The 25,563-nt window shown below is 30.8% G+C and overlaps 1 pseudogene; it reads left to right on the forward strand.

Annotated features, from left to right (window-relative positions):
* The first annotated feature begins 966 nt into the window (after positions 1–966).
* LOC125816756 (UDP-glycosyltransferase 75C1-like) lies at positions 967–2,260 on the forward strand (annotated as a pseudogene).
* The last annotated feature ends 23,303 nt before the right edge of the window (positions 2,261–25,563 follow it).

Genomic DNA, 25,563 nt, shown 5'->3' on the forward strand with positions numbered 1-25,563 from the left:
ACATAAGAAAAACGGTGGGATCAGTGGTGTCATTCGGGACGCCACTGGAAAGTGGAGAATGGGCTTCCACAAAAAAAGTTATAGTCACAACCATACTATGATAGAACTGGAAGCCCTCCTTACCGGCTTAAACATTGCTCACGCTTATAATTTTAGCCCTATTGAAGTCGAAACTGATTCCGTTGAGGCCATAGAACTCCTAGAAAAGATGCAACCAACTTACAGTTCCATTGTTCTACATTGCAGGTCAATATTGAAGAAGTTGGAGAGTCCAGTGGTGCGCCATAGCCTCCGCCAAGGGAACAAGGTTGCCGACGTTTTGTCCAGATTAGGTTGCAAGCTAACACAGACCAATAATCCACGTATCCTCCTAGCTCCACCTGATATAGTAAAGAAGAAGCTACAAGCTGATCAAGTTGGAGCATCTTCTATTAAAATAGTAGTATGGTCTACCTGTAATAAGTTAGCTCGTTTTGGTAACCTATCTGTAATCGCAGGTACTAATAGCGATAATGTAATGTCCAGTACGTAATTACTATATATATATTTCCCTTTTGCCAAAAAAAATTGTACTAAATAACAACACATGGCTTTATTACAAAAATGTCCTTCTTTGTTTGCTTTGTTGGAGATATATCGTACAATTTTTGTAGCTTTGTTTGTCCCTCTCTTGTTAGCTTATATAAAAATGGTTAAAAATTTTATAGTACATCTTACGTAAAATTTGGTACAATTTATATTGCTAATCGTACAAATGTTTGATGTGATGTTGGTCCTCCCAACTGTCACTTATTAATAAGAGTTTCAAAAGGAGATTATTACCTGAATTGTATTTGCTCTTTCTCAATTTTGCGTAATTAAAAAGTCAAATAAAGAAACACAAAAAAATTTAAAGAAGACAAATTATTTTTATGGTTCTTTTTCTACGGTTTCAACAAAAGTAATTAAGGAACAAACATTGATTGTATGGCGAACACCATAGCTTCCACCGCACCCAAGGGCTTAAACTTGGTGGCATTCTCTGACGGATTTGACGATGGTTTCAAGTCTGACGTAGATGATTCTAAACGTTACATGTCGGAGATAGGAAGTTATGGGTCCCAAACATTAAGAAATATCATTCTGAAGAGTTTAGTTAAGGGACATCCTGTCACATCCCTCGTCTACAATCTTCTGCTACCTTGGACAGCTAAGGTAGCGTGTGAACTCCACATCCCGCCCGCGTTACTATGAATTCAACTACTAACTGTGCTAGACATATACTACTATTACTTTAATGGCTATGAGGATGAAATGAAGTGTAGCTCAAATGATCCAAATTGGAGTATCCAATTGCCAAGGCTTCCATTACTAAAAAGCCAAGATCCTCCTTCTTTTTTAGTTTCATCTAGCTCTAAAGATGATAAATATAGTTTTGCTCTACCAATATTTAAAGAGCAACTAGAAACATTAGATGGTGAAGAAAATCCAAAGGTACTTGTGAATACATTTGATGCATTAGAGCTAGAGCCACTCAAAGCTATTGAAAAATACAATTTAATTGGAATTGGACCATTAATTCCTTCATCATTCTTGGATGGAAAAGATTCCTTGGAGTCTTCATTTGGTGGTGTTCTTTTTCAAAAGTCAAATGATGACTACATGGAATGGTTAAACACAGAGCCTAAATCATCAATTGTTTATATCTCATTTGGGAGTCTAATGAACTTATCAAGAAACTAAAAGGAGGAGATAACAAAAAGGTTGATAGATATTAAAAGGCCATTCTTATGGGTAATAAGAGATCAAAAATAAAATAAAATGAAAGAAGTAGGAAAAGAAGAAGAGAAATTAAGTTGCATTTTGGAATTAGAGAAGCAAGGGAAAATAGTACCATGGTGTTCACAACTTGAAGTCCTAACACATCCATCTTTAGGATGTTTTATCTCACACCATGGATGGAATTTGACTATAGAAAGTTTGTCGTCAGGCGTGCCTGTAGTGGCATTTCCTCATTGGACAGATCAAGGAACTAATGCAAAGTTTATTTAAGATGTTTGGAAGACAGGTGTCAGGATGAGAATGAATGAAGATGGTGTGGTTGAGAGTGAAGAGATAAAAAGGTGCATAGAAATTGTAATGGATGGTGGAGTAAAACGACAAGAAATGAGAAATACTGCACAAAAATGGAAAGCATCGACAAGGGAAGCTGTTGAAAGAAGGTGGATCTTCATAAGTGTATCTAAAAGCTTTTGTTGAAGAAGTTGGCAAAGGTTGTTGAAAATTAAATTTCTTTGTGAGAAATTGTTTTTTTCTAATTGTAATTTTCTTCTTTTTTTTTCACAATAAAATTTAGAGTTCTATACATCGACAACGTGAAAGAATTATTATAATTATTTACTTTTCATTATAAGTAAGCCTACTTAATCTAGAAAATATGGCATGCAACCTGTCGGGTTCAACCTAAATTCAAAATTTTCAATGCAGAATATGAATTTACATGAAGAGATGAATAGAAAAATACAAGAAATAATAGATATGACTTCTAAATATTTTTAAAAATAAGTTGGTTAAATACTTAAAACTTGAATCTATAGATTTTAAATTCCGAATATACGTCTCTACTTACTATCGATTAAATTACGGAAATAAATTCTATCAGTTAATTGTGTCAAAAGATTACACCATCAAGTCGCTCACTTTAAATGAAACCATAAGTAATACCTTATGCAAATATTAATTAAAACTAGAATGAAATCTTCTGTGTAAGAATTCTTTTACACTGTCAACATACATAAAATTATATCCTAAATCAAATTTATGTTTTAGTTTTTGTCATTTTCTTATTTAGTAAATAAAGAATATGCAACAATTCAATTTAATTTTTTATCAATATGCCCATTGAGTCAAAATATGAAACCTTGTGATGTGAGAGATCACGGTCATGAAAGTGTATAAATTTTGAGTTAAAATTATTGAATTTTATTGAATGTGTTGTTGTTATCATTCTTTTCTCACTAGGTTTGGATGGCTTATGGGTTACAATATTTCTTGTTTTTATTAATTAATGTTATGCATTATTTGAGGTAAGAGTCTATCGAAAATAACTTCTCTATCTTCACTGGGTAGGGATAAGACAACATACACACCACTCTTTCACTTATGAAATGACACTAAATATATTGTTATTGTTAATGTTATTATTGTAGTTTAATATAACACATGTTTATTATTTAATCAAATTAAAATAATATAAATAGTGTATGTAGTTTAATTAATTAAACGCACATTTTTTTAATTAAAATATCAATAGAGCATTTTTATTCAATTTCATGTCATTTAAAGAATGTTTAATTGTATTCCATTTTATTAATAAGAAAATATGTTCTTTTTCTTCTCTTACATAAAAAACATGACATTTGAGTTGACTAATTGCACTCAAGTAGATGGTAACTGACACTATATTACTGAATAATAGAAATCTATTCTTACATCGTGTACTACTAACAATTATGGAGAAGTTAGATGAATATTCTTTTAAAATATTAAACTAGAGAATATAAAATGGCCACAAGTTCTGTTATAATTTTAAATGTGTCGTAGAATAATGTTGGAATTTGAAAACTTACTAATTATAAAAAGACATATCTTTTAAAGATATATTTAAAAGAAAGTTACTTAAGTTGAAACGAAGAGAGTAATAAATGTACGTGGCCATAGATTCAAAATACTTGTATTTAAAATTTATATAGCTAAAGTTGAAGGTTTTTTTTATTCGAAACTTGAAAGACAAAACCCACAACTTCTATAGCTTATGAGAGTCGATTTCTGTTACACCTAAAGAAAGGACTTGTAATTGGGGGTGGTCCCTATTTTATAGGTTAATTCTTTCATAATACATTTTTTCTAAAGGTATTAATCTTATGATTTCTTTATATTTTTCAATATATATTCTATGTATTGTATGTCGTGAGTTTGTTGGAATGTTTCTATATTTTCTTTTATTAAATTACTTAATAATGTAATATCTATTATAGTTTGTTGTCAATATTCTAAGTATTCCTAATTTATCATTAATCTGAATATTGAATTTCTAGATCACTTAAATTAAATTTTAACATTTCATTTTCTCTCCTATCTGTCTCATCTATTTCATACCATATCTGGCTTATTAATTCTTCTTCTTCTTCTTCAAATATCTTTTCCCATATTATTCTTCTTAGATCTATAACTTTTATATTTTTGAGTATATAAAGGATTAATGTTTTATATGTCAATATCATTTCATCATGTAAATAAGACATAACAATTTTAATACAATTCCCTTATATCATAATTTTGACGAATATTATTTATATTAGATTACTATAAACTAGATTATTTCCAATCATGTTTTCCTGTCACTATCAACATTGTACTTTCAAAGGTACTCTCTTCCTAACAGCGCCTCAACTTCGTTTACTCCCCTCACGGCTTCTCATGCCTATGGTTTCAACATTAGGATGACATAGTCTGGAAGTTTTTCCTTTTTTCCTCATGTTAACAAACTAGAACACATGCTGATAATAATTCTAGTATATAATAACTAATATAAACTTATTCTATCAATACTATGATATTCAGGAATTAATATATTTAGCTATGCATAATCATGAATATATGTACCTGTGTAGTATTTGCATTTGCAATATTTTGATCCATAGCTTAGCTTGAAATTTATATTTTTATTGAGAGAATATTTTGTATACAAGAGGCTTTGCTTTCCGTCGAGAAAGTCTTGCCTTATGTTGCCTTCTGGCTCTACTATATATACAACTATAAGTAACTCTACTGTAGTTACTTTAATCTATACTATAGTTACTTTAATCTATACTATAGTTACTTTACATAAACTACCGTTACTTTACATCTATACTAATGTACATGTTGCTTTACATTATCTAACTTTTCTTCCACTAACTTTTCTTTTGTAATAAGACAAATAACTTTTCCTTTGCTGATTTTTTATCTTGTCGGCCTCCTTTATTCTAGATTGACAGCTGAAATTACATTATCTTCGCCATAACATTTTGAGCATTGATGGTCTGGGTATTTGTGTCCAATAGTTCTGCAATAATTTGTCATTATCTCTGGTGAAATAAAACTTCGTCGTATAGCTCTTGTAGTTGGTTGTTGTTCAGGTTTTAGTAGACTTAATATCCACTGACGTATTTCTTCCATATCTGCTTCTCTGGTCTCTCTAGGGTTTGAATATATCATGGTTTGTTCTCTGGCGTAATAACTCCATACTGAATTTCCACTTAAATAATTAGTTGATAATTCATTTAATATTGTAGCTATCCCAATAACTCTTTTTCTTGCATAAAATCCTGGTATTTCAACCTTTTGTATCTCTTCTTGTTTTTCTATTTTCTCTGGTATTATCATTTCTCTTGTCAATCCGATCTTTATCACTTGTATAATTGGTTTGATTTCATCATATAATATCTCGGCTGGCACTGAATAAAATTTTATATAAAATAGTGTTCCTTTAGTTATCCGTTTATAATGCATAAATGCTTTGTGTAGCTCTGGGATTGTTGATATCTCGTCTCCTGTCACGGTATATACGGTACTTAGTAATCCATAGTGATAGAAAGTTCCTACTAGATTAGTACTGGTTCCTGGTTGTGCAATCTTTGTTATATCCTTGTAGGTTTTGGGTAATATAGTCTTCATTAGGGTTTTTTGCATTTTTGAATCTGGGATTTAGGTTTAAGAAAGTTTGTATTTTGTGAATATTTTCTATATAGGCTCTGGTTATATGATTATATGTCTTTTTGTTTTGTCCTAGACTCTCCTTATATGTATTAAGCTGAGGTGGTAGGAATAATGATTCTTTTTGAGTTTTTAGTGTAAATGGCTTTTCAAATATTTTGTTCATGTTTGTATTAACATATCTAGTTTTGTTTTCTTCCTTTGTTGCAGAGGTGCTTCCTGTAGCTGCATGTAACAAATTATTAGTTTGGGTTTTTCGGTGTTTCCCATCGTCAACTTCTAGCTCTGAAATTTTCAAGTCTTCCGATTGACTTAGCTCCGCATATTTATTGTCATGTTGCTGACTTTTCATTTGTTGTAGCTCTTTATCCAAGCTATCTACTTTTGTACAAAACAATGTCATAGTATTGAGTATCTTTTCAATATTATTTTCTTTGTCTAGATCCGTCTGTGTAGCTTTGTCTTGAAATGTAATCTGCAATGACATTTTTGTTAGTACTTATCACTTCTATTGTAAATGTAAAATTCTGTATATTTAATACTAGTCTTCGTATTTCTTTGGTTGTTACTGAATCTTGTATCTTCCTTGTGATCCACCATTTTACCTGCGTATTATCTGTTCTTACAATAAACTTATTATATACGGTATATGGTTCAAAAGCTAATAAACATTTATATAGTGCATATAATTCCTTTCTATTTATTTCCCATTTTATTTCAGGATTTGTAAATGTTCCTGAATAATATCTACAATGATGTTCTATTTTTTCTTTATCATATCTGTATTTTAGTACTCCTCCATAACTTATTTCACTTGCGTCTGATTCTACTACGTATATAAATTTTTTATTTTCGTCTGAAAAGTATAATTTAGGTAATTTCTTACATAATAATTTTATTTTTTGTATTTGTTCTTGGTCTTTTTTGTCAAAATAATATTCTACATCTTTCTTTAGTTTTTTATGTAAAGGTTTAAGATTTTCTGTTAAATTAGGTATATATTCTCTTACCTGGTTTACTAATCCCAAAAATGATTGTAATTTCTTTTTCGTATCTATTTGTTCTTCAGAATTTATTATTTTTGTACTATGTGATTTTGTATTTTTATTTCGTTCTTATCTATTTGTATTCCTAGAAATTCTATTTGGTTTTCATTATTTCTGCCTTTTTCTTACTTAAACTTATTCCTGAGTGTGTTACAATATGTATAATTTTTTCTAGTAATCATATATGATCTTCTTCTGTTCGTGAATATAACAATATATCATCTATGTATATTATACAATTTTGTAGTTGGTTAAAGTAATTATCCATAAAATGCTGGTATCTACCTAGTGCGTTTTTATATCCAAAAGGTAGTACGTTCCATTCATAGAATCCTTGGGGTACTGTAAAAGCTGTTAATTTTTTAGATTCTTCTTCTAACTTTAGATGATAAAATCCTGATTTACAATCAAATTTGCTAAAATAATTGTATCCTTGTATTTGTCGTACTTTTAATATTTTGTTTGGTATGGGTAATTATATGTTTTTGTTTTTGCATTTAGATTTCTATAGTCAATAACCATACGACTTTTACCTCTTTTCTGTTCACTGTGTTTATTTACTATGAATGCTGGACTTGTATGTTTACTATTACTTTCTTGAATATATTTGTTTTCTAATAATTCTTTTATATGCATTTTAAATTCTTTTAAATCTTCAAAATTATATTTCAATGGCTATTGGGTTATTATACTATTTTCATCAATTAGTTCAATTTTTACTTTTGTTTTGTGTTTTTCCCATCCTTTTAAGGGATCTTCACTACATAACATATCTAATTTTTCTTGAATTATTTTTAATTTATCTATTGAAAATATGATTAATTCTATATTGTGGGTACTTTCTTTAATATTTTCTAATTTTTGAGTGATTTTTTCACTTCCTCTAATCCATGGTGTAGACTTTCTATTTTTATTATTTACTCTTTTTGCTCCAATTTTTTGCTTACATGGTGTAGTAAACCACCAATGTGTTTTTGTTATTATGTGAGGGTATAGTTTTTCTAAAAACGACATTCCTAAAAGCATATCTTTATTTATAAATTCATAACTATATATATCTTCCATAGTTAATATTTTATCCCATATTTGTAACTTTATATTTCTTGCTTTATATGTTATCATACTTCCTTCATTATTAAATCCTGTTACTACTATAGGTATTTTTAATTTCTCCCATTTTTCGTCTGGTAGACAATTATGTTTACACATATTTGCTTCTGCTCCTGTATCTAACATTGGAGTGTAATATCTGTTATAGTAATTTTCTACTATTATTTTCGCAAGTATATAAATTTTCATATTGCTCTTTTAATTATGATCTTTTTATTTTTATAGGTTATAAATAATTGTGTTTTTTCTAGATTATATGGTTTCATTTATTCTAACCATTTTATTCCTAATGTCATATTATCTCCTTGGTATATCTTAAATGTTATTGGTATGATTATTCCTCCTATTATTACTTCTTTTTGAGTTATTTCTTCTATATATGATAACTCTTTTGGTTATTCCGGGCATACTTGTTCTTTAACAGTTATTTCTTCTTCTAATACTAGTTCTCTTGGTATATAATTTTCTTCATGTCCAACATTTATTATGATAATATGTTTTCTTTGTTCTATTATTCCAGTTATATAATAGTGGTATGGTTCAATTTCTTTTATCATCTGGTATTCTACTGATTTTCTTGAGGGTTGAGATATATCATTATCTTTATCAATGTTTTTTGTCCTTTTCGATGTACTTATTCTATCACTTACTATTTCTAGATCTTCTTCTATGTCTATTTCTTTATAACTATAATCATTATTATCTATTACTGTAACTATTTTCTCAAAAGGGTTTTCTATCTTTATTTTATTTATCTTATTTGTTGTTGTTATCTTATGTTTTGTTGTTAATACATATAGATTTTTACTCGCTGTAAATATTTTACTTCCTGGGGCTAACTCTATTCATGACATTTACCAATATAGTACTAATGATTTATCTATATTTTGATCATTTATTGCTACTGAATAATTATCACTTATTATAAATTTGAATTTTTGGTATATTAAATTTCCTTTTACTGCACTTATTATGCTTCTTTCTATTGGTTCTATTATTCTATCATCTGCCAAATATATTTCTATTGGTGTATCTATTCCTTCTCTAAAACAAGCTTTTATTAATATCTCTGTTCCGCCTAAGTGTACGTATTTTATGGGGTCTTTAGCTTTAATTTATTGTATTTCTTTATTTATTATTCGTTTATTTATCATAGGTATTCTTGCTTTTCCTTTTGTATATTTACAATCTATTATATGTTCTTTTTGACTTACTACATAATATTTCTCGTTTTGCCTTTTAAATATATTTCTTAGTACTGGTATTTTGAATATTTTTTCTACACTGAGATCTAATTCTTTTCCTTTTATCTGTTCAAATATATTGATATCAAATATTACTTTTTGTTCTGTAGATTCTTCATTTATATACTCTTCTTTATTTATTATTTGTACGTCTTTTTCAGTCATCATTATAGTCTTCTTCTATTTCATTTTCAGATAGTTCGTTCTTAAATTCATATATACTATCATCACTTTCTGGTTCATAATCTATATAGTCTATTTGTGTATATGTTTCATCATTAATTATTATTTAGATATTTGTTTTTTCTTTGGATTCTTAGGTACTTTACAATCTTTAACTGGGTGTCCTAGTTTTCCGCAATTATAACATGTACATTCTGTTATTTTCTTCTTTGGTCTAAAAGGTCTTTTTGCTTTAGTGTTTTTTATATAATATCTTCTTCTTGGTCTTTTATACCTATATTGGAATTTATATTTTTTATATTTCCCTGATTTTCTATATTTCTTTTTATAATAATTATCATTACATCCGAATTGAGGTGCTATCTTATCTTTACAACATGCTAGATTTTTAATTATTGTTTTTTCCATTTTCATCTCTTCTCTATATTTTTCACGTATTTCTGAATACCATTTTTGTAAATATCTCATTCTTGCTCCAAGTGTATCTTGTAATCCTGCTTCATTCCAGTCTTTTATTATTTTAGAACTAAATGGTTCTGGTAATTTTGTAAAATATAATTTTCTTATTTCTTTTGCTTCTTCTGTATTATATGTTCCTTTATAATAATCTCTAAATACACATGTGTATTCTTCTATATAACACATATTACATATAGCTAATTTTAACATTAAATTTCTATTTAACTGTTTCTCTTTATTTTGTTCTTCTACTTCTGTAGTTGTACTACTAAATTCATTTCTTATAGCTATTTCATATTTATTTAATATGTCAATTGGTGTAGTTGCAATTTCGCCATCTATTTTCTTATTATTTCTTAATGTTTTTATACTTTCTTCTGCTAAGTTTTGTAACCATAATTTTACTGTTCCTATTAGTGTCCATTCTATATATCCTGGTACTTTTGTTATTCCAATTTTGTTATCTATTAGTTGTTTTGATATGTATCCTACCCATAGTTGTATTGTTTTATTTATATCCGTTACACAATCTAAATCTAAAAAAATATTATTTCGTGATGTTGTAGATGGTGTCCATTTTTTATTTAATCTTTTATTCCATAAACTATCATATCTGTCAGATTCTTCATAGCTAACTGTGTATTAATCAGGACTTAGTGTTTTTGGATTTTTTACTTCAGGTGTGCTTGTACTTGCTTTATTTTTTATTTCTTCTGTATTTATTTCTATTGTGTTATTGATTATTTCAATTTCTCCTATTGTTTCTAATATTTTCGTATATGTTTCACTTATATCTGAACCTTGTTTTGAGCAATTTTCATCTATATCAACATTATCAACTCTTATATCTGGGTTTTCTTCTTCTTTAGTTAATTGTTTTTTAAATTTTCTATCTCCATTTTTAATTCTGTTTCTATTTCTTTTTCTTTTTGTCTGGCCATATATAATTCTTTAAGCATGGTTAATTCTTTTTCCAAGGCAATTATTTTATCATTTTTTACTTCTTCAATCTGCTGTATTTCTAATTTTGCTTGTTGTTTTATCGTATCTATTTCTTTTTTCCTATCTATTTCTTCATTTTCTCTAGTTATTCTTACCATTGCAGTTAGACTATCTTCTAATCTTTCTGTTTCTTTTTCTATCATTAGATATAGATTTTCACCTATTTTTTTTATACCTTCTTCCTAAGTTTGAAAATATTATTTTTATTTTTAATCCTTCTGGATTTTCATAGGTTTTTTCTTCTATAACAAATTCTTCCTTATTCATTTTAAATTGTGCTTAAATTTTTGTATTTCTAGTTGTAATTTAAATATTGCTTTTCTTTGAGCTAGCAAAGACTTTTGACATACTCCAGAAAGACTACAATACAATATATATGCAGGAGTATGCCAAAAGTCTTTGCTAGCTCAAAGAAAAGTAATATTTAAATTACAACTAGAAATAAAAAAAATTTAAGCACAATTTAAAATGAATAAGGAAGAATTTGCTATAGAAGAAAAAACCTATGAAAATCCAGAAGGATTAAAAATAAAAATAATATTTTCAAATTTAGGAAGAAGGTATAAAAAAATAGGTGAAAATCTATATCTAATGATAGAAAAAGAAACAGTAAGATTAGAAGATAGTCTAACTGCAATGGTAAGAATAACTAGAGAAAATGAAGAAATAGATAGGAAAAAAGAAATAGATACGATAAAACAACAAGCAAAATTAGAAATACTGCAGATTGAAGAAGTAAAAAATGATAAAATAATTGCCTTAGAAAAAGAATTAACCATGCTTAAAGAATTATATATGGCCAGACAAAAAGAAAAAGAAATAGAAACAGAATTAAAAATGGAGATAGAAAAATTTAAAAAATAATTAACTAAAGAAGAAGAAAACCCAGATATAAGAGTTGATAATGTTGATATAGATGAAAATTGCTCAGAATAAGGTTCAGATATAAGTGAAACATATACGGAAATATCAGAAAAAATAGGAGAAATGAAAATAATCAATAACACAATAGAAATAAATATAGAAGTAATAAAAAATAAAGCAAGTACAAGCACACCTGAAGTAAAAAATCCAAAAACACTAAGTCCTGATTAATACACAGTTAGCTATGAAGAATCTGACAGATATGATAGTTTATGGAAGAAAAGATTAAACAAAAAATGGACACCATCTACAACATCACGAAATAATGATTTTTTAGATTTAGATTGTGTAACGGATATAAATAAAACAATACAACTATGGGTAGGATACATATCAAAACAACTAATAGATAACAAAATTGGAATGACAGAAGTACCAGGATATATAGAATGGACACTAATAGGAACAGTAAAATTATAGTTACAAAACTTAGCAGAAGAAAGTATAAAAACATTAAGAAATAATAAGAAAATAGATGGCGAAATTGCAACTACACCAATTGACATATTAAATAAATATGAAATAGCTATAAGAAATGAATTTAGTAGTACAACTACAGAAGTAGAAGAACAAAATAAAGAGAAACAGTTAAATAGAAATTTAATGTTAAAATTAGCTATATGTAATATGTGTTATATAGAAGAATACACATGTGTATTTAGAGATTATTATAAAGGAACATATAATACAGAAGAAGCAAAAGAAATAAGAAAATTATATTTTACAAAATTACCAGAACCATTTAGTTCTAAAATAATAAAAGACTGGAATGAAGCAGGATTACAAGATACACTTGGGGCAAGAATGAGATATTTACAAAAATGGTATTCAGAAATATGTGAAAAATATAGAGAAGAGATGAAAATGGAAAAAACAATAATTAAAAATCTAGCATGTTATAAAGATAAGATAGCACCTCAATTCGGATGTAATGATAATTATTATAAAAAGAAATATAGAAAATCAGGGAAATATAAAAAATATAAATCCCAATATAGGTATAAAAGACCAAGAAGAAGATATTATATAAAAAACACTAAAGCAAAAAGACCTTTTAGACCAAAGAAGAAAATAACAGAATGTACATGTTATAATTGCGGAAAACTAGGACACCTAGCTAAAGATTGTAAAGTACCTAAGAATCCAAAGAAAAAACAAATATCTGAAATAATAATTAATGATGAAACATATACACAAATAGACTATATAGATTATGAACCAGAAAGTGATGATAGCATATATGAATTTAAGAACGAACTATCTGAAAATGAAATAGAAGAAGACTATAATGATGATTGAAAAAGACGTACAAATAATAAATAAAGAAGAGTATATAAATGAAGAATCTACAGAACAAAAAATAATATTTGATATCAATATATTTGAATAGATAAAAGGAAAAGAATTAGATCTCAGTGTAGAAAAAATATTCAAAATACCAGTACTAAGAAATATATTTAAAAGGCAAAAAGAGGAATATTATGTAGTAAGTCAAAAAGAACATATAATAGATTGTAAATATACAAAAGGAAAAACAAGAATACCTATAATAAATAAAGAAATACAAGAAATTAAAGCTAAAGACCCCTTAAAAGACGTACACTTAGGCGGAATAGAGATATTAATAAAAGCTTGTTTTAGAGAAGGAATAGATACACCAATAGAAATATATTTGGCAGATGATAGAATAATAGAGCCAATAGAAAGAAGCATAATAAGTGCAGTAAAAGAAAATTTAATATACTAAAAATTCAAATTTTTAATAAGTGCTAATTATTCAGTAGCAATAAATGATCGAAATATAGATAAATCATTAGTATTATATTGGAAAATGTTAGGAATAGAGTTAGCCCCAGGAAGTAAAATATTTACAGCGAGTAAAAATCTATATGTATTAACAACAAAACATAAGATAACAGCAACAAATAAGATAAATAAAATAAAGATAGAAAACCCTTTTGAGAAAATAGTTACAGTAATAGATAATAATGATTATAGTTATAAAGAAATAGACATATAAGAAGATCTAGAAATAGTAAGTGATAGAATAAGTACATCGAAAAGGATAAAAAACATAGATAAAGATAATGATATATCTCAACCCTCAAGAAAATCAGTAGAATACCAGATGATAAAAGAAATTGAACCATACCACTATTGTATAACTGGAATAATAGAACAAAGAAAGCATATTATCATAATAAATGCTGGACATGAAGAAAATTATATACCAAGAGAACTAGTATTAGAAGAAGAAATAACTGTTAAAGAACAAGTATGCCCGAAATTACCAAAAGAATTATCATATATAGAAGAAATAACTCAAAAAGAAGTAATAATAGGAGGAATAATCATACCAATAACATTTAAGATATACCAAGGAGATAATATGACATTAGAAATAAAATGGTTAGAAGAAATGAAATCATATAATCTAGAAAATACACAATTAATTATAACCTATAAAAATAAAAAGATCATAATTAAAAGAGCAATATGAAAATTTATATACTTGCGAAAATAATAGTAGAAAATTACTATAACAGATATTACACTCCAATGTTAGATACAGGAGCAGAAGCAAATATGTGTAAACATAATTGTCTACCAGACGAAAAATGGGAGAAATTAAAAATACCTATAGTAGTAACAGGATTTAATAATGAAGGAAGTATGATAACATATAAAGCAAGAAATATAAAGTTACAAATATGGGATAAAATATTAACTATAGAAGATATATATAGTTATGAATTTATAAATAAAGATATGCTTTTAGGAATGTCGTTTTTAGAAAAACTATACCCTCACATAATAACAAAAACACATTGGTGGTTTACTACACCATGTAAGCAAAAAATAGGAGCAAAAAGAGTAAATAATAAAAATAGAAAGTCTACACCATGGATTAGAGGAAGTGAAAAAGTCACTCAAAAATTAGAAAATATTAAAGAAAGTACCCACAATATAGAATTAATCATATTTTCAATAGATAAATTAAAAATAATTCAAGAAAAATTAGATATGTTATACAGTGAAGATCCCTTAAAAGGATGGGAAAAACACAAAGCAAAAGTAAAAATTGAACTAATTGATGAAAATAGTATAATAACCCAAAAGCCATTGAAATATAATTTTGAAGATTTAAAAGAATTTAAAATGCATATAAAAGAACTATTAGAAAACAAATATATTCAAGAAAGTAATAGTAAACATAAAAGTCCAACATTCATAGTAAATAAACATAGTGAACATAAAAGAGGTAAAAGTCGTATGGTTATTGACTATAGAAATCTAAATGCAAAAACAAAAACATATAATTACCTCATACCAAACAAAATATTAAAAGTACGACAAATACAAGGATACAATTATTTTAGCAAATTTGATTGTAAATCAGGATTGTATCATCTAAAGTTAGAAGAAGAATCTAAAAAATTAACAGCTTTTACAGTACCCCAAGGATTCTATGAATGGAACGTACTACCTTTTGGATATAAAAATGCACCAGGTAGATACCAACATTTTATGGATAATTACTTTAACCAACTAGAAAATTATATAGTATACATAGATGATATATTGTTATATTCACAAACAGAATAAGATCATATACGATTACTAGAAAAATTTATACATATTATAACACACTCAGGAATAAGTTTAAGTAAGAAAAAGGCAGAAATAATGAAGAACCAAATAGAATTTCTAGGAATACAAATAGATAAGAACGAAATAAAAATACAAAATCACATAGTACAAAAAATAATAAATTCTGAAGAACAAATAGATACGAAAAAGAAATTACAATCATTTTTGGGATTAGTAAACCAGGTAAGAGAATATATACCTAATTTAGCAGAAAATCTTAAACCTTTACATAAAAAACTAAAGAAAGATGTAGAATATTATTTTGACAAAAAAGACCAAGAACAAATACAAAATATAAAATTATTATGTAAGAAATTACCTAAATTATACTTTCCAGACGAAAATAAAAAATTTATATACGTAGTAGAATCAGACGCAAGTGAAATAATTTATGGAGGAGTACTAAAATACAGATATGATAAAGAAAAAATAGAACATCATTGTAGATATTATTCAGGAACATTTACAAATCCTGAAATAAAATGGGAAATAAATAGAAAGGAATTATATGCACTATATAAATGTTTATTAGCTTTTGAACCATATATCGTATATAATAAGTTTATTGTAAGAACAGATAATACGCAGGTAAAATGGTGGATCACAAGGAAGATACAAGATGCAGTAACAACCAAAGAAATACGAAGACTAGTATTAAATATACAAAATTTTACATTTACAATAGAAGTGATAAGTACCAACAAAAATGTCATTGCAGATTACATTTCAAGACAAAGCTACACAGACGGATCTAGACAAAGAAAATAATATTGAAAAGATACTCAATACTATGACATTGCTTTGTACAAAAGTAGATAGCTTGGATAAAGAGCTACAACAAATGAAAAGTCAGCAACATGACAATAAATATGCGGAGCTAAGTCAATCGGAAGACATGAAAATTCCAGAGCTAGAAGGTGACGATGGGAAACACCAAAAAACTCAAACTAATAATTTGTTACATGCAGCTACAGGAAGCACCTCTGCAACAAAGGAAGAAAACAAAACTAGATATGTTAATACAAACATGAACAAAATATTTGAAAAGCCATTTACACCAAAAGCTCAAAAAGAACCATTATTCCTACCACCTCAGCTTAATACATATAAGGAGAGTCTAGGACAAAACAAAAAGACATATAATCATATAACCAGAGCCTATATAGAAAATATTCACAAAATACAAACTTTCTTAAACCTAAATCCCAGATCCAAAAATGCAAAAAACCCTAATGAAGACTATATTACCCAAAACCTACAAGGATATAACAAATTGATTGCACAACCAGGAACCAGTACTAATCTAGTAGGAACTTGCTATCACTATGGATTACTATGTACCGTATATACCGTGACAGGAGACGAGATATCAACAATCTCAGAGCTACACAAAGCATTTATGCATTATAAACGGATAACTAAAGGAACACTATTTTATATAAAATTTTATTCAGCGCCAGCCGAGATATTATATGATGAAATCAAACCAATTATACAAGTGATAAAGATCGGATTGACAAGAGAAATGATAATACCAGAGAAAATAAAAAAACAAGAAGAGATACAAAAGGTTGAAATACCAGGATTTTATGGAAGAAAAAAAGTTATTGGGATAGCTACAATATTAAATGAATTATCAACTAATTATTTAAGTGGAAATTCAGTATGGAGTTATTACGCCAGAGAACAAACCATGATATATTCAAACTCTAGAGAGACCAGAGAAGTAGATATGGAAGAAATACGTCAGTGGATATTAAGTCTACTAAAACCTGAACAACAACCAACTACAAGAGCTATACGACGAAGTTTTATTTCACCAGAGATAATGACAAATTATTGCAGAACTATTGGACACAAATACCTAGACCATCAATGCTCAAAATGTTATGGCGAAGATAATGTAATTCCAGCTGTCAATCTAGAATAAAGGAGGCCGACAAGATAAAAAATCAGCAAAGGAAAAGTTATTTGTCTTATTACAAAAGAAAAGTTAGTGGAAGAAAAGTTAGATAATGTAAAGCAACGTGTACATTACTATAGATGTAAAGTAACTATAGTTTATGTAAAGTAACTATAGTATAGATTATAGTAACTATAGTAGAGTTACTTATAGTTGTATATATAGTAGAGCCAGAAGACAACATAAGGCAAGACTTTCTCGACGGAAAACAAAGCCTCTTGTATACAAAATATTCTCTCAATAAAAATATAAATTTCAAGCTAAGCTATGGATCAAAATATTGCAGATGCAGATACTACACATGTACATATATTCATGATTATGCATAGCTAAATCTATTAATTCCTGAATATCATAGTATTGATAGAATAAGTTTATATTAGTTATTATATACTAGAATTATTATCAGTATGTGTTCTAGTTTGTTAACATGAGGAAAAAAAAGAAAAACTTCCAGACTATGCCATCCTAATGTTGAAACCATAGGCATGAGAAGCCGTGAGGGGAGTAAACGAAGTTGAGGCGCTGTTAGGAAGATAGTACCTTTGAAAGTACAATGTTGATAGTGACAGGAAAACATGATTGGAAATAATCTAGTTTATAGTAATCTAATATGAATAATATTCGTCAAAATTATGATATAAGGGAATTGTATTAAAATTGTTATGTCTTATTTACATGATGAAATGATATTGACATATAAAACATTAATCCTTTATATACTCGAAAATATAAAAGTTATAGATCTAAGAAGGATAATATGGGAAAAGATATTTGAAGAAGAAGAAGAAGAATTAATAAGCCAGATATCGTATGAAATAGATGAGACAGATATGATAGAAAATGAAATGTTAAAATTTAATTTAAGTGATCTAGAAATTCAATATTCAGATTAATGATATATCAGGAATACTTAGAATATTGGCAACAAACTATAATAGATATTACATTATTAAGTAATTTAATAAAAGAAAATACAGAAACATTCTAACAAACTCACGACATACAATACATAGAATATATATTGGAAAATATAAAAGAAATCATAAGATTAATACCTTTAGAAAAAATGTATTGTGAAAGAATTAACCAATAAAATAGGGACAACCCCCATATTCTAAGGCAATGAGTCACCGATAGGTTCACAACTAGTAGAAGGGTCCACTGACGATAGACCCGTCCGTGGAGATTAACTTAGAAAAATAAAACTCGTTAGTTATTTTTTTCAAGGTTATATGGGTCTTTTCCTATGCATCTAATACCTAACTAGGTCATTTTAATCCTAATCCTAGATCCTATATAAGTGTTTTAAGCCTAAAATCTAACCATTCCGAAATCACTTTTTAAATTTCCCCAAATCCCTCAAAGTGCTTCCCCAAAAATTTCTCTCTCTAAAGCTTGAAGAAGAAGACTAGGATTTTAAGAGCAAGTCTCCAAATTCACCATTAATTGTGGGCTTTGAACTCTAAGGTATGATAGTGTTCATCCATGGATCCCTTTCCTCCATGGAGTTCCCAATTTCTCCAATTTACAAAGTTAGAATTCCCCGATTGAGTTAGAGTTTTCTTCCATGTCATGAGTTCCTTTAAATATTGATTTATTTGATTGTTTTATGATCTATCAAGCATGAATTGAAATAATTACACGATTTTATGATGAATTCCCATGAACCCATGCTTAACCCATGTTTTTTGAATATTGACGATTGAAGATGGTTTTTGAACTATGAAAGGTGATTTATGAAATTATGCATGTTCTTATGGAATTGATCAGATTATGTAGATTGCTTTGAGTGTAAAAGCATATATGTTGTTGTTGTGGTTAATTGTTGTGAAATAATTATTCACATAACAACCTCATGCATGAATATGAAAGGTTTTCTCACATAAATGATTCTAAAGTTGAAAGGTCTTCTTACCTAAAATGAATCAAAGATAAGGAGCTATTCTAAAGAAAAATATCTTGGATTGGCATAATTGTACCTTTCCAGGGATGACATATGACTTAGCGTGGATTGGCAAGATGTCGTGCCCTTCCATGGATAATAAGAACAAGTTAATAAAATGACTATTCCGTAGGATTTACACTTAGCACCAAGAGAATATTGAGATGGGATGTAACGACCTGTTCCTGTCGTTATAGAAAAGCCAACGGGGGAAATTTGAGGCCGGAAAACTTTTTCGTAGTATTTGGATTGTCCCAACCTTGTCTAGATTTGGACGAAATCGGATTCATTGAGGTGTAGGGAAATCTGGTAACAATCGGGTGAATCATTTATGATGTTGATTACATGAGTAGTTAGATAACTCGTTAAGGAATTCGTACGACTTTACATAATTGAATTCGGGCGAGTAGAACTCCTAAAATCGATCTTAGCATAAAGGGTATTTACTGAGTGTCGTGGGTTAGAGGTGTGTTGTGAAATGAGAATTTTGGAATTCTTGAAATAACTCTATGTCTCAAGAATGCCGCTTTGGCGCTGGGTTTTGCTGATTTGGCGAGGCCGCTGTGGTGGGCTTGACGCGAATTAAAGTCGTTAATAAGCCCCTAAACGACCTCATTATGGACTTTTCAACTATTTGAGACAAGGAACGACTCCCAGGTGACTCCTACTCGTTTTTCACCACTTTTGAGGCAAAAGGTAAGCTTTTCATTCCTCGAATCCATTTTTCGATCCGTAGAATGAAATAGAATGGATGAATATTGATGGGGGAGGGTTTTGTTATAGATTCTATGGTGGAAACAAACCTAAATTGGATAACTGGGATCATGGGTTTGACCTAGGGTTCAGAGAATTGTTAGTAATCCGGGTAATTAATGATTGTTTATTGATTCCCATATTATATTGATTGTTTGTAGACCAAAAAAATGGAACGAATCCAGAAAGGGAGGGATCAAGTTTCTTAAGGTTTCAAGATAGGTGATGGTTGTAATTCTATGATTGTGTGATGTATGCTTGTTTTTGCTTCATTATGATACTAGTATATGTATGAATATTGCATTGTTGATCACACTTGTTGTAAATGAGATAGATGAATGATGATTTCCATGAAATCATGACTTAAATGTATGATCTTGAGGATATACTTGTGATTGTGATTGTGGTGTGTTGAAAGGATCGGTTGCCACTTCTGGCATAACGAACTTGGATCGATTGCCATGTTCCGACATAAAAATGAGATCGATTTCCATGTTACGGCATAAATATGGGATAAGTTTCCACGTTTTAGCATGCTAACTGTTTGGGTTTAATGAGAGGACCAATGATTTGACATAAATTGTGAAGTTGTTCGTAATGTTGATTATATTGTATATGTTGATATGTATGCATGTGATTATAATGTTGTTTGACTTGTTTATATTGCACTAGTGGGATAGCCACGTGATCCTACCAGTACACTGTGGTTGTGTACTGATACTACACTTGCTTTTATTTTTGTTGAGTACATGGCATCTTCAAGCGGCTATTGACAGACCTCGCTTAAGAGATCAGTGATCGTTCGAATTCAGCGGTGAGCCAATTCTTTCGGGCTGCCATGGGATTCTCTTTCGTCTATGTCCACCATTTCCGGGACATTTGTTTTAGTTAGTTCATTAGTATGGGGTTTTATCCCTTCTTGTTTATACTTGGTTCATTGTTAGAATGTTTTGGTACATTGACTTTCAGGTTCCAGATTATTCTTCCTCATTGTTAGTTATTATTGTTAGACTTTTGTTAGAGTTTATGGGACCTCTATTTTTATTTCCTTAGTGTTAATTTAAATGCCTTAGTTTTTAGATTATTTGCTTGGTTGGGTTGTAGTAATGGTACTCCCACCGGAGTGCGTGGGTCGTGATAAAGTTGGTATCAGAGCCTAGGTTCGTTGATCTCGATGTTCCAAAACGAGGCTACTAGAGTCTCACGAAATGGTACGGGGACGCCTTTACTTTCCTTCAAGAGGCTATAGGACTTTAGGAAATCTCTATTTTTCTCTTGTCTCATTTCGTGCTATGACTTGATTCCAATTGGATTCTGGCGATTCAAATTAGTATCTAACCTCCTTCACTCTTTTGTTCGCAGATGGTTAATACTAGATTCAACGGCGTTAGGCCTGTAACTCCCGTCAATGCTCCGATTGAGGAATCTGCAGCGAGAGGTCGTGGTCGAGGCAAGGGTAGAGGAAGAGCTAGGGGTAGAGGCCATGGAAGAGTAGCGCCTACTGGAAATGGAGCTCCTGTTGAGAATGCTCCTATGAATGAGAACCCTCCCATGCATCATGAGGAAATGGAAGAAGAGGTTGAGGTTGATAATGTTGAGAAAGTTGGATAAGAGGAAGAGATGCAGGCTGAGGCTACATGTATTCCTCCCATCGATCCGGTGTTAGCTCAACAAATCATGTCATTCTTGAAAGGGTTGGCTGGTACTGGAGTGTTTCCATCTGTTCAAGCAACTAAATCTCCTACAAATCATCATGCTGCTAGCACTGCGCCTAAGGCGGGAGGTAATGATGCTTTCTTCCGCCTTTTGTTGGGTTCTGTCATGACTGGTAATGAGCATGACATGTTGACTAAGTTTCTGAAGCTTAAGCCTCCAGTATTTCTTGGTTCTGAGAGTAAGGATGTGTATGAGTTCATTTTGGATTGCTATGATAGGGTGCATAAATTGGGTATTGTTCATCAATATGGGGTTGAGTTTATGTCTTTTCAACTTCAAGGTGAGGCCAAGAAGTGGTGGAGATCTCATATGGAGTGCAAATCTTCTACTTTACCTCCACTTACTTGTACCCAATTTCATGCTTTGTTTCTAGAGAAGTATGTGCCTAGGACTTTGAGGGATCGCAAGAAAGATGAGTTTATGGCTTTGGAGCAAGGTGGTATGTCTGTGGCTGCTTATGAGGCCAAGTTCCATTCTTTATCTAGATATGCTACGCAGTTGGTGACTACAGAGGAGGAGAGGATCCGGTTATTTTTTAGAGGATTGAATTTTGAGTTGCAAGTATTATTTGTTCATATGACTTCTGCAGGGAGGAGCTTTATTGAGGTAACAGACTATGTTAAGAAAGTGGAAGGGGTGAGGCGAGACATTCAAGCTAAGGTAAAGGCAAAAAGGGCCAAGAACTTGGGTAACTTTCAAGGTTCTTATTCCAAGGGGTCCGAAAGGCCAACGCTTGCAGCCAAGCCAATTCAGTCCGTCATGCCCACCTCTACAGGTAGTTACTCGAAGGCTCCATCTCATAATTTTCAGGATAGCCAGGGATTCGCTCATTCGATGGGTGACAAACCATATTTTGATAGTACTTGTTACAACGGTGGAGAACCTGCGGATATGAGGAGAGATTGTCCTCACCCACGTGTGTTAGATTTCGCGCAGTAGCAGTCTAGAGCAGTGGTACCCATGGGGAATGGTAATAATGGTTGAGGGCGTCCACAAGGTGGGCGAGGAGGTAATCAATGAGGCCGTGGAGGTAGAGGAAATGGTAATGGTAACGGAGGTTGGGGTAATGCACAGCCAGGCATGGAGGTGGCTCGTCATGATGATAGGGCTCAATGTTATGCTTTTTCGAGCAGGAATAAGGATGAGGCGTCTGATGTGGTGATTAGAGGTACTATTCTTATATATGACCGGATGGCTCAAATGTGTTGTTTGATCCGGGTTCTACTTATTCATATGTATCCGTGAGATTTGCCTCAGATTTTGATATGATTTGTGATATTCTTGATGCCCCTATTCGTGTTTCTACCTAGTTGGAGAGTCAGTCATAGTTACCCATGTCTATCATGCTTGTCCTATTTTGTTTATGGGATTTTAGACTTAGGCTGATTTAGTGATTTTGGATATGATTGACTTTGACATAATCTTAGGCATGACTTGGTTGTCCCCCTATTATGATGTGCTTAATTGTAATACTAAGTCTGTAACTCTAGAAATTTCGGGAAGGGAAAAATTAGAGTGGGAAGGGGTGTACAAGCCTAAACAAGCTAAGATTATATCCTCCATTCGGGCTAGTAAACTGGTAGAGCAGTGTTGTTTGGCTTATTTGGCTCATATTAGGGATGTTGAGATTGAGGCTCCATCCATTGAGTCTATTCCTGTGGTATCTGAATGTAGTGAAATGTTTCCTAATGACTTGCCCGGTATGCCTCTGGATAGAGATATAGATTTTTACATTGATTTAGAGCCTGGTACGGGTCCCATTTCTATCCCTTCATATCGCGTGGCTCCAGCAGAATTAAGAGAGCTTAAGGCTCAAATTCAAAAACTTCTTGATAAAGGATTTATTCGTCCTAGTGCTTCCCCATGGGGTGTTCCAGTTTTGTTTGTTAAGAAAAATGATGGTAGTATGAGGATGTGTATAGATTACTGGCAATTGAATAGGGTCACTATTCTAAACAAGTACCCTTTGCCTCGAATAAATGATCTTTTTGACCAATTGCAAGGTGCATCAGTTTTCTCTAAGATTGATCTAAGGTCTGGCTACCATCAATTGAAAATTAGGCCTGAGGATGTGCCCAAGATGGCGTTTAGAACTCGCTATGGGCACTATGAGTTTTTGGTTATGTCTTTTGGTTTGACCAATGCGCCTGCAACTTTTATGAGTTTAATGAATGGGGTGTTCAAACCATTTCTTGATTCTTTCATCATAGTGTTTATTGATGATATTTTGGTCTATTCGAAAAGTGAGGAAGAGCATGCCAACTATCTTCGTAGTGTTTTGGGTGTTCTTGGGAAGCAAAAACTATATGCTAAATTTTCCAAGTGTGAATTTTGGTTGAAATTGGTTGCATTTTTGGGGTATATAGTTTCAAAAGAAGGGGTAATGGTAGATCCCCAAAAGATTGAGGTGGTTAAGAATTGGGTTAGACCTAGCTCTGTGATGGAAGTAAGGAGTTTTGTTGGGCTCGCTAGCTATTATCATTGATTTGTGATGAACTTTTCTTCTATCGCCACACACTTGACTAATTTGACCAAAAAGGAGATACCATTTGAATGGATTGAAAAATGTGAGAACTTTCAAAAGCTCAAAACTCTTTTGACCACAACGCCCATTCTAGCATTACCGGTTGAAGGTAAGGATTTTACTGTTTATTGTGATTCTTCACATTCTGGTTTGGGTGATGTGTTGATGCAGGATAAGAATGTTATAGCTTATGCCTCACGCCAATTGAAGGTGCATGAGAGGAATTATCCAACACATGATTTAGATTTGGCAGCAGTAGTGTTTGCTCTTAAGATTTGGCGGCTTTACCTCTATGGTGTTAAGTGTGAAGTGTTTACTGATCATCGTAGTTTGCAGCATGTGTTCACTCAAAAGGATCTGAATTTGAGACAGCGAAAGTGAATGGAGTTATATAAGGATTATGATGTGACCATTCAATACCATCCGGGGAAGGATAATGTGGTGGTAGACACTTTGAGTCGAAAAGCATTGAGTATGGGTAGTTTAGCTTGCTTGAGTGTAGCCTAGCGACCTTTGGCTAAATAAATTCAAACCTTAAAGTCTAAGTTCATACAGTTGGGCACCTCAGAAAGAAGTGGGGTGCTAGCTACTATTTAGGTAAGGGCCAATTTCATTGACGAGATCAAGGCCAAACAATTTGAAGATGAGAATTTGGAGGAACTTAAAAATAAGACTCGATTGGTAAGGCACAAGAGACCACTCTTGATTCAGATGGTGTACTCAATTTTAAAGGGAGAATTTGTGTTCCTAGAGTTGATGATTTGATTGAGAAATTGTTGGTGGAGTCTCATTGTTCACAATATTCTATTCATCCGGGTGTGACCAAGATGTATAGAGATTTGAAGCGAATTTATTGGTGGTCGGGCATGAAGAAAGACATAGCGAAGTGCCAAAATTGCCAACAAGTGAATTATGAACATAAAAGGCCTGGATTTTGTGGAAGGAAGTGGGAAAGAATAGCCATGGATTTTGTGGTTGGTCTTCCCAAGACTTTGGGGAAGTTTGATTCCATTTAGGTAGTGGTTTATAGATTGACTAAGTCAGCCAATTTTATTCCGGTAAGAATAGATTATAATGTTGAACAATTGGCTAAAGTTTATGTGAAAGAGATAGTGAGGTTGCATGGAGTGCCCCTCTCTATCATCTCAGACCGTGGTACCCAATTCACGTCCATGTTTTGGAGGAAATTGCATGATGAATTGGGCACACAACTCACTTTTAGTACAACCTTCCATCCACAGATAGACAGACAGTCAGAGAGGACTATTCAAGTGTTGGAAGACAGGTTGAGGACATGTGTGATTGAT

The sequence above is a fragment of the Solanum verrucosum genome, unplaced genomic scaffold (assembly GCF_900185275.1).
Source record: "Solanum verrucosum unplaced genomic scaffold, falcon-dt-bn FXZP01000084.1, whole genome shotgun sequence".
NCBI classification, from domain to species: domain Eukaryota; kingdom Viridiplantae; phylum Streptophyta; class Magnoliopsida; order Solanales; family Solanaceae; genus Solanum; species Solanum verrucosum.